Consider the following 8342-nt stretch of genomic DNA (forward strand, 5'->3'; position numbering starts at 1 on the left):
AAAAAAAAAAAAAAAAACTCCCCTAGTACAAAGTACCACAAAACAAACAAACAAATAAAACTTCACTGCGTTTAAAAAGCTAAAAGAATGCAAAAATTACTACTGTTTTTAAAACATACACAGGCAGGTATGATGGTGCACACCTGTAATCCCAGAACTTGGGAGACTGAGGCAGGAGGATCAATGAAAGTTCATGGGAAGCCTGAGCTACAAAGTGAGCTCAAAGCAACCCTGGGCTACATAGTGAGATCCTGTCTCAAAAGAAAAAATACAAGAGGATTTTCTATTATAAACTACAATGTTTCATACTATTCACATTATCTTGCATATTTAAGTACATATTCACAATGTTTTGAACAATATAATAGCCTGCAGTAAAAGTAGGCAAAGCAAATAAAACTATCTTATCATTTACTTTGTATGCATTTAATTGCTGATATAAGCTATAAAATTTCAGTAGAGTCAATAGAGGTATGATGGCTAACATACCTAAACCAAGACTTATGAAACCACCAGTCCACTCCTACCTTTATTTTCTCTCTAAGATCAAATTACATAAGTACATAATTCATGTGTTCACAGATATGAGCATATTAGCCTGCAACAAAGACGAGGTAAAAATTATTACTTAGTCCTTTCTGCTTGTATAATAAAGGCAATCTCATCTGTGATAAATGGCAGTAAAATTTTCAAAAGCAAGTAATAAACAAAGTGGAAACCGTCTAAATAAGGACATCTACAAACTTGGCTTTATTCCCAATTCCTAGCAAAAAGTTACAAAGTGACCTTGACGGAGTTTATGGACTATTCTGTTTCCTACTTGCAAGCAATATTAAAAGAGCAAGAATGTTACACATACTGTGCCTTTCTCATGTATCTTTCCAAAATATAATAGATTTTCAGGACCGGGAGAAGAACTCAAAGAGCGTTGAATCCCTCCTCCAACATTACATTTCCAAATGACTTTCTCAGCAGTAGATTTCTGCCACACACTAAGAGCTGTAGGGGGGAAATCTGTGTGCGTGTACTTAATTTTCTCATCTATTAAGTGAGGGAACCAGACTAGGCCATCTGTAAGCTTTCTTAAAGGTCTAGAATTCTTCAACTCTGATTCGCATATATAAAATATTTAATTTTGCTGGGTACTATGGGCCTCACTTGTACCCCCAGTACTCTGAGACAGGAGGATTGAAAGTTGGAGTGCAGCCTGACCAATTTAGTGACTTAGTGAGACACGATCTCAAGAATTAAAAAGGGGTGGGGCCTGGGACATAGCTCAGTGGCACAGTGCTTGCCCAGCAAGTATGAGGTCGTGAGTTTGATGCCTGGTACCCCCTCTAAAAATAAACGGCTGAGGAGATAGTTCAGTGTGAAGACTCTAGGGTCAATCCCTAGTACTGCAAAGGGAAAAAAATTGATTCTCAGACATACAATTATATAACTTACAGGATTCATTGTGTATTTTTTTTTTAATTTTTTTTGTCTTTTTGAGACAGGGTCTCAAGCTGGCCTTGAGTTCACTTTGTAGCCCAGGCTGGTCTTGAACTCGCAGTGATCCTCCTGCCTCAGCCTCCCGAGAGCTGGGATTACAGGCATGCACCACTGTGCCTGGTTCAGTGTATTTTATAACATATACAAAAAGTGTATGTGTACAGAGAATGTATTTTATGACATGTGCAAAAAGCATATGTACGCAGAAAACTACTATAATATCTAGTAAATATAGACCCATTTTACTTATGACTCAGGAAGCTTTGTACATTATTAGACTTCCCTTACCTTATGGGGGGGTAGATAAAAGTAAATAAATTAATATTCTTTCTCAATATTGACAGTGACTGCCAATATTTAGAATATCTCTAGACAAAGCTCTCTATAAGTTTGGTTTTTTTCTGATACCAGGAATCGAACTCAGGACCCTGCACTTGCCAGGCAGGCACCATGCCCCTGAGCTACGTCCTAGCCCATTAGAAGCTTTTAACATTATAGTGTTATATTAATTTAGCTGAATCTACGCAACAGTTATTTACTATGAAGGAAAGTAACACAGCACTTTTGAACTGTCAGGTATACAAAATTTAAATCCTACTGTGATGGTTTTAACATACACCTACAAATAATTTGATTCTTCTCTCTTTAAGAGATGAAACTGAATTTCATCCCTGGCCAGTTGCACTGGGAGCCTCACTGTTAACAAGTAGCACCAAGGGGAACTGACAGCATGGAGGGAAATTAAGTACACACACACACACACACACACACACACACACATACACACATTCCCCCCTACAGCTCTTAGTATGTGGCAGAAATCTACTGCTGAGAAAGTCATTTGGAAATGTAATGTTGGAGGAGGGATTCAACGCTCTTTGAGTTCTTCTCCCAGTCCTGAAAATCTATTATATTTTGGAAATTCAGACCATTATATGTATGGTCTGAATGTGTCCTCCCAAAATTCATGTTGAAACTTAGTTGCCGGGGAGACGGCGGGGGAGAAGTGAAAAGAATTAAGATGTGTTATGTGCACCCACCAACTCCCCACATGAAAGTGATCATTACGTATCACAAACACACGCTAACAAAAATAAACTTAATTGCCAATTAAGAGGCTTCTCACAGGCTTTGTCCCCGTTTCCCCTCCCACCCTTGTGCCATATGTGGACACACGGCATAAAGGCACCATCTTGAGGTACAGTCAGCCAGTTCTCACCAGACAGCAAATCTGCTGGCCCTTGATCTAGGAATCCCCAGCCTACAGAACTGTGAGAAATGAGATTTCTATGCCCTATAAATTGCCTGTCTCTATTAGTCAGCTTTCTGTCACTGTAATGAAGTATGTAAGGTAATCAGCATAAAGAGAAAAGCTCCTTCTGGCTGCCAGGTCTGCAGATTCCAGTCCAAGATCAAGTGGTCCAATTGCTCCGGGCCTCTGCTGAGGGTGGCGTATCACTCAGGGGTGTGTGAAGGCACTGACTGCTCACCTCCAGAGCCAGGAAGCAGACAGCAGGACTGAGAAGCCGGAATCCCACAATGCCCTTTCAAGGCATGCGCCCCATGACCAAAGGACCTCCCACAAGGTTTCCCCTGCTAAAGATCCAATAGCACCACTCCGGGAACCCTTTTAACACACAGACCTTTGAGGACACTCATCAGAGCCATAGTAACAGGAATAAACTAAAAGTATTCAGCTTCTGAGACCAGATCGTGAAAGGTAGGTTGCTGCAGCTTCCTCCGCATTGCCTCTGAGATCACGCACTTCCGCGTAGGTCAGACGCCACATACTGAGAATATCAAATCAGGCTGTGGAGAAGTCCACAGGGTGAGGAATGGAAAGCTGCTGCCATCGGGGAGGACCTAAGGCCTTCTGCAAACACATGAATGAGCCGTTATGGTAGCAAATGGCTCTTTAGGTGACTGCTGCCCCTGCCAACAGTCTTAAGACCACCCCTAGGAAACCGGGAGGCAGAACCACTCAGCAGTGCTGCTCTAGGACTCCTGACCCACAGAAACTGTGAGAAAATAAATATTTAAGTCACTAAACTTTGGGGTAATGTTTGATGTTTCAATAGATAGAAGACTCTATAGCTTTTAAAGTGACTGAATTATTTAGTAAGATCTAGAACTAGACAAGACTTTAAGGAAGGTCTGAGGATACATAGCTCAGCAGCACAAGCACCTTCCTGGCAAGTGCAAGGTCCTGAGTTTGATTCCCAGTACCAAAAAAAAAAAGACTAGAAAAAAGAATTGACCTCCCATTTTGCAGAAACACCATCTAAGGCCTCCAGAATTTGTTGTGGTCAAATCTGGTCTTCTATTTTTTCCTATCTCAGTGAAAGATGTAGAACTCATCTTTCATGTCCCTTCTCCTTGATAACCTCATGCCTAACCTAATTATTTCACTGCTGCTTGCATGTACTGTTAAGTCTGTATGCCTCCACACACACCAGGCCACACAATTTTTTTTTGAGACAGGGTCTCATTCCATAGCTCACACTGGCCTTGTACTCATTATGTAGTCAATGCTGGCCTCACATCTGAAACAATCATCCTGCCTCAGCCTCCCAAGTGCTGGGATTATAGCTGCGTGCCACCGTACCCCATTTGTTATCCCTTTTGAGACCCAGTAATAAAATAGCCTTTTCTCATATTAACTTATGCCCTATAAAATTAATTCTCAATACTATACCCTGAATTAATGAATTATTATTAATTATGATGATCTCACATCTTCCCATCACTTTCCCTCCAAACTTATCTGTTGACTTTCCATTTCTGTTCATAGGTTTGTACTTGTTTTCCAAGCTTAAGTCACTCTGACTTCCAGAACTCCTAGAATACACCTGCTACCACATCCAGGCTGCAGGGACCTTCCAGATACACTTCCTTCAACACCATTTACCTCATTAACATGTAATCATCCTTCAGATCTGAATCATGACTCAAATCTAAACTGACATCCCTAGTACAGTCTCCCTGTAGCTTTTCTTTGCAGTACTAAACAGCAGTTATATGGGTGTTTTGTTTTGTTTGGGTTACTAAGGATTGAACCTAAGGCCTCATAATACTAGGCAAGCACTCTATCAGTGAGTTAGACTGCCAGCTCAGCAGTTACATTGTTTTTGTTTTTTTCCCAGTACCGGGAATCGAACTCACGACCTTGCCCTTGCCAGGCAGGCGCTGTGCCCCGGAGCTAAATCCCTAGCCCCAAGCAGTTACATTGTTAATGCTTGGATTTTAAAAAATTCATGTTTCCCCAGGTTTGGTGGCACACGTCTGCAGTCCCAGCACTCAGGAGACTGAAGCAGGAGTATCACTGTCAGTTTGAGGCTAACCTGGGCTACAAAGTGAGTTCAAGGCCAGCCTGACCTATGCAGCAACATCCTGTGTCCAAAAGCAAAAAAAAAAAAAAAGAAAAAAGAAAAAAGAAAAAGAAAACAAAATTGATATCTGTTCTTACTAAACTACAAGTGCATAAATGAAGGAACAATATATGTTTCTTTTTATTCTTGTGCTTGGGCAAAGCACTGTGTCTAGGGCATTCTAAAGTGTCCAATACACATTTTTTAAGTGGAAGAGTGAGTTAAATCACCCAAGAAGTTAATGTGGAACTAAAACTTAGGTTTTCTGACTCTAAATTTAATGTTAATAACAACCCACCTGTAGCTTTCAATTTGATGTACTCAACTACATATCAATATAATGCATATATAAAGTACAAAGAAATCATTGATATTCCTCAAATATTATATTTGAAAATACTAGTGGAACACAACATCTGGTTATAGTTACTCTATTAAAGCAGTAAACTAGCTGGGCGTGGTGGTGCATGCCTGTAATCCCAGTACTCTGGAGGCTACGGCAGGAGGATCATTGCAAGGTCGAGACCAGCCTGGGCTACAAAGTGAGCTCAAGGCCAGCCTAAACTGTACAGAGAGACCTTGTCTCAAAAAGACAACCAAAAAAAAAAAAAAAAAAGCAGTAAATTTGTAGCATAAACTCATTTACTTTGTGATTCTGCCTCTTACTTCCTGAAATCCCACTATTACTTGAAACATTTGAAGAGCAACCTACTCTTTCAGCATAGATTGCTTTGTATATTTTGAGATTAAGTTAGTCACAGAATGTACAAGTGGTTTTTTTACAAAAGAAGTCAATTTGTAAAAGTAATGCTCACAGCTGGAGTTGGGGAGACTATCTGACTCAGAGTTGGCTGTTACTGATAAATATTTAGGAGTTAATGTGTGAAGTAGGTATCAAATTCTAGGTCCTTGACCTAGTCCAAGTGTCAGTCTCCAGAGTTTTTTCCATGCCACTGGGCTGTGTCCGTTCTCGTCCTTTATGATCCTTCTGTGGGCTGCGTGGTGAACCGATTGCAAAAGTGTCTGGCCGAGGCTGCCCTGAAGCATTGAGATAGCAGCCATCAGTGTTCTGTACCTGGCCAGTGGCTGACTTTCAGATGTACTGTAGACAGCATGGCTTCCAGGATGGTGTGCAAAGCATTGTATTAAGTTCTGCAGGGGAAACACGTAAGAATGTAGGAAAAGCCCTTTTGGTCAATGATGTGAACTACATTACACTGGAACTGTTTGTTCCTTTTCCTCTGAAAATGATTTTGAAGGGTGATTCAGTTCTGATGGTGACCAGAAGAAGCTTAATACAATATGATGTAGCTGGACCAACAGTCTGCTGGTATATGAAATCAACTGAGGTAATCATGTTTTGATTTGAACACAAATTGGGGTTTAATATTGAGATGATAGAAATGGGTTTCTGTTTTTGACTAACTTAACTTTGTTCATTTACTTAATCGCTTCATCAAATGCAGTTTCTATCTGAGGTGCTGGGAATATCAGACAAGCAGGACTACTTCTCCCTCAAGAAACTCAGTCCAGCCAGGCATGGTGGTGTCTGCCTGTAATCCCAGCACTTGGGAGGCTGAGGCAGGAGGACTGTTGTGAGTTCGAGGCCAGCCTGGGCTGCAAAGTGAGCTCAAGGCCAGCCTGAACTGCATAACAAGACCCTGTCTCAAAAAACAAAAACAAAACAAATAAAAGTGCACTAATTGATTCTGCTCCTTTACTAGGCCCCTATACTGATTCAAAACTTTCTTAGCACCTCTTCTTGGTGCCCAGGAATATCTCAAACTCAACCTTCCCGGGGGCTGAACCCATCATCTTTCTACCAAAACTCTTTCTTCTTCTCCTCATTATATTTCATGTTCACTTGTGAAGTTATTTTTTGAACAATCGCCCTCCCCCAAAACCTAAAAATAATCCTGAACTTATTCAAGTGCAACCTTCCATCAGTCGCCAGACCCTACTAATCTATTAAAGAGTCTTCCAAACCACTGTCTCCTCTAATTCTCCTAATTACCTTGGATTTGACCCTAGATGCTAGTAAGCCCAACTGGAATGTCACACCAGTGTTCAGTTCCCCTCTAAGCACCCTCTGTAGGGTATAATCTCTTTAGGTTTTGAGACATCTAGATATCATAGCTCAGGGGCCAACCCATAGTAGATTCCATTGTAATTAGTGCTTCATACTAATGTGGCCAGACTGGTGGCCAGAGAGTGTGGTTTTTTGTTATATTACCCTGGAATGTGAATATTCTGTTAACTCAAGGACAAGCAGGTCACAGAATATCTGGCTCATATAATCTACATTTATAAGAGATAGTAAAAATATTAGCCATTCGATTCAGACAGACCTGCATTCTAAATCCAGCACTGCTATATACCATGGCATATAAAATATTTCTTGATCTTTTTCTTCTGTTGCCCTCATTTTGTTCATATAAAGAGTGAATTTTCTATTTGAACAATTAGGATTAAGCTCAGCGGGAAGTGACGGTAAGCCCAAAATAATAATGGCTTTAAAAAGATATCCAGGCAGGCAGTCCAGAACTGGTTTGCTATCTGCCCAATTATCAGGACTGCCAGCTTCACCTTCCTCAACAGGTGGCTTCCACAGTGTGGCCAGAGATAACTACCCCAGTTCCGGCCACCATGTCCACATGACAGCCAGAAGAAACAAGTTTAAAAATAGAGAAAAAAAGAAAGAGAGAGAGAAGGGCACTCTCATTCCTTTAAGGACACTTGTCAGATTCATCTCTTTGCATATCATTATATATAATATGCATATAATTTGTAATTTATCTGTAATTGCACACACAATATATGTTATATATAATATGTTCATTGGACAGAACTTTACCACAATTTAGCCATATGACCAAATCTAATGGCAAAGGAGATTACAATTATATAGTTTTTACGCTGGGTCACCATCCATTGAGCTAAAAATTGCAAGTGCTAGCTTATATAGAAGTGGATAATGGACATAATAAATGTCTTAACCTGGGCTCCACAGATAGCAAAAGTTTGTCTGCTGGTATTTATGAGGAAGTAAAAAGCCAGGGAAGCAGGAAGTAGGGGTGAGGCAGGGAAGGAAAAAGCCAATGCTAGGGTCTCTGCTGAGTTGGTGTCACTTGGGTCAAGCCCAACCGGCTGCCTGATTTTACAGAGCTGTGCTCAGACAGGGGTGAAAGGCTGTATCTCAGAACAGTCTGTCTGCATGAGGTCAAGAGAGAAATCTGGCCTGGCAAGCGCAAGGTCGTGAGTTCGGTTCCCGGTACCGGAGAAAAACCAAAAAAAAAAAAAAAAAAAAAAGAAAAAAGAAATCTGACCGCTTATTCCTGTCTCCTGTAGAATGAGGGTCCCCCTCCCAGACATCACTTCTTTGCACTTTGAGTTACGCATATGCAGCTCCTGTGGTATCTCATGCATCAGCAGCAATAGGGAAGTCTCAGAGAGAGTCAGTTGGTACATGACCTGGGAACCGCC

Source organism: Chinchilla lanigera, unplaced genomic scaffold, assembly GCF_000276665.1.
Source record: "Chinchilla lanigera isolate Chin_1 unplaced genomic scaffold, ChiLan1.0 scaffold00011, whole genome shotgun sequence".
In the NCBI taxonomy this organism is placed as follows: Eukaryota; Metazoa; Chordata; class Mammalia; order Rodentia; family Chinchillidae; genus Chinchilla; species Chinchilla lanigera.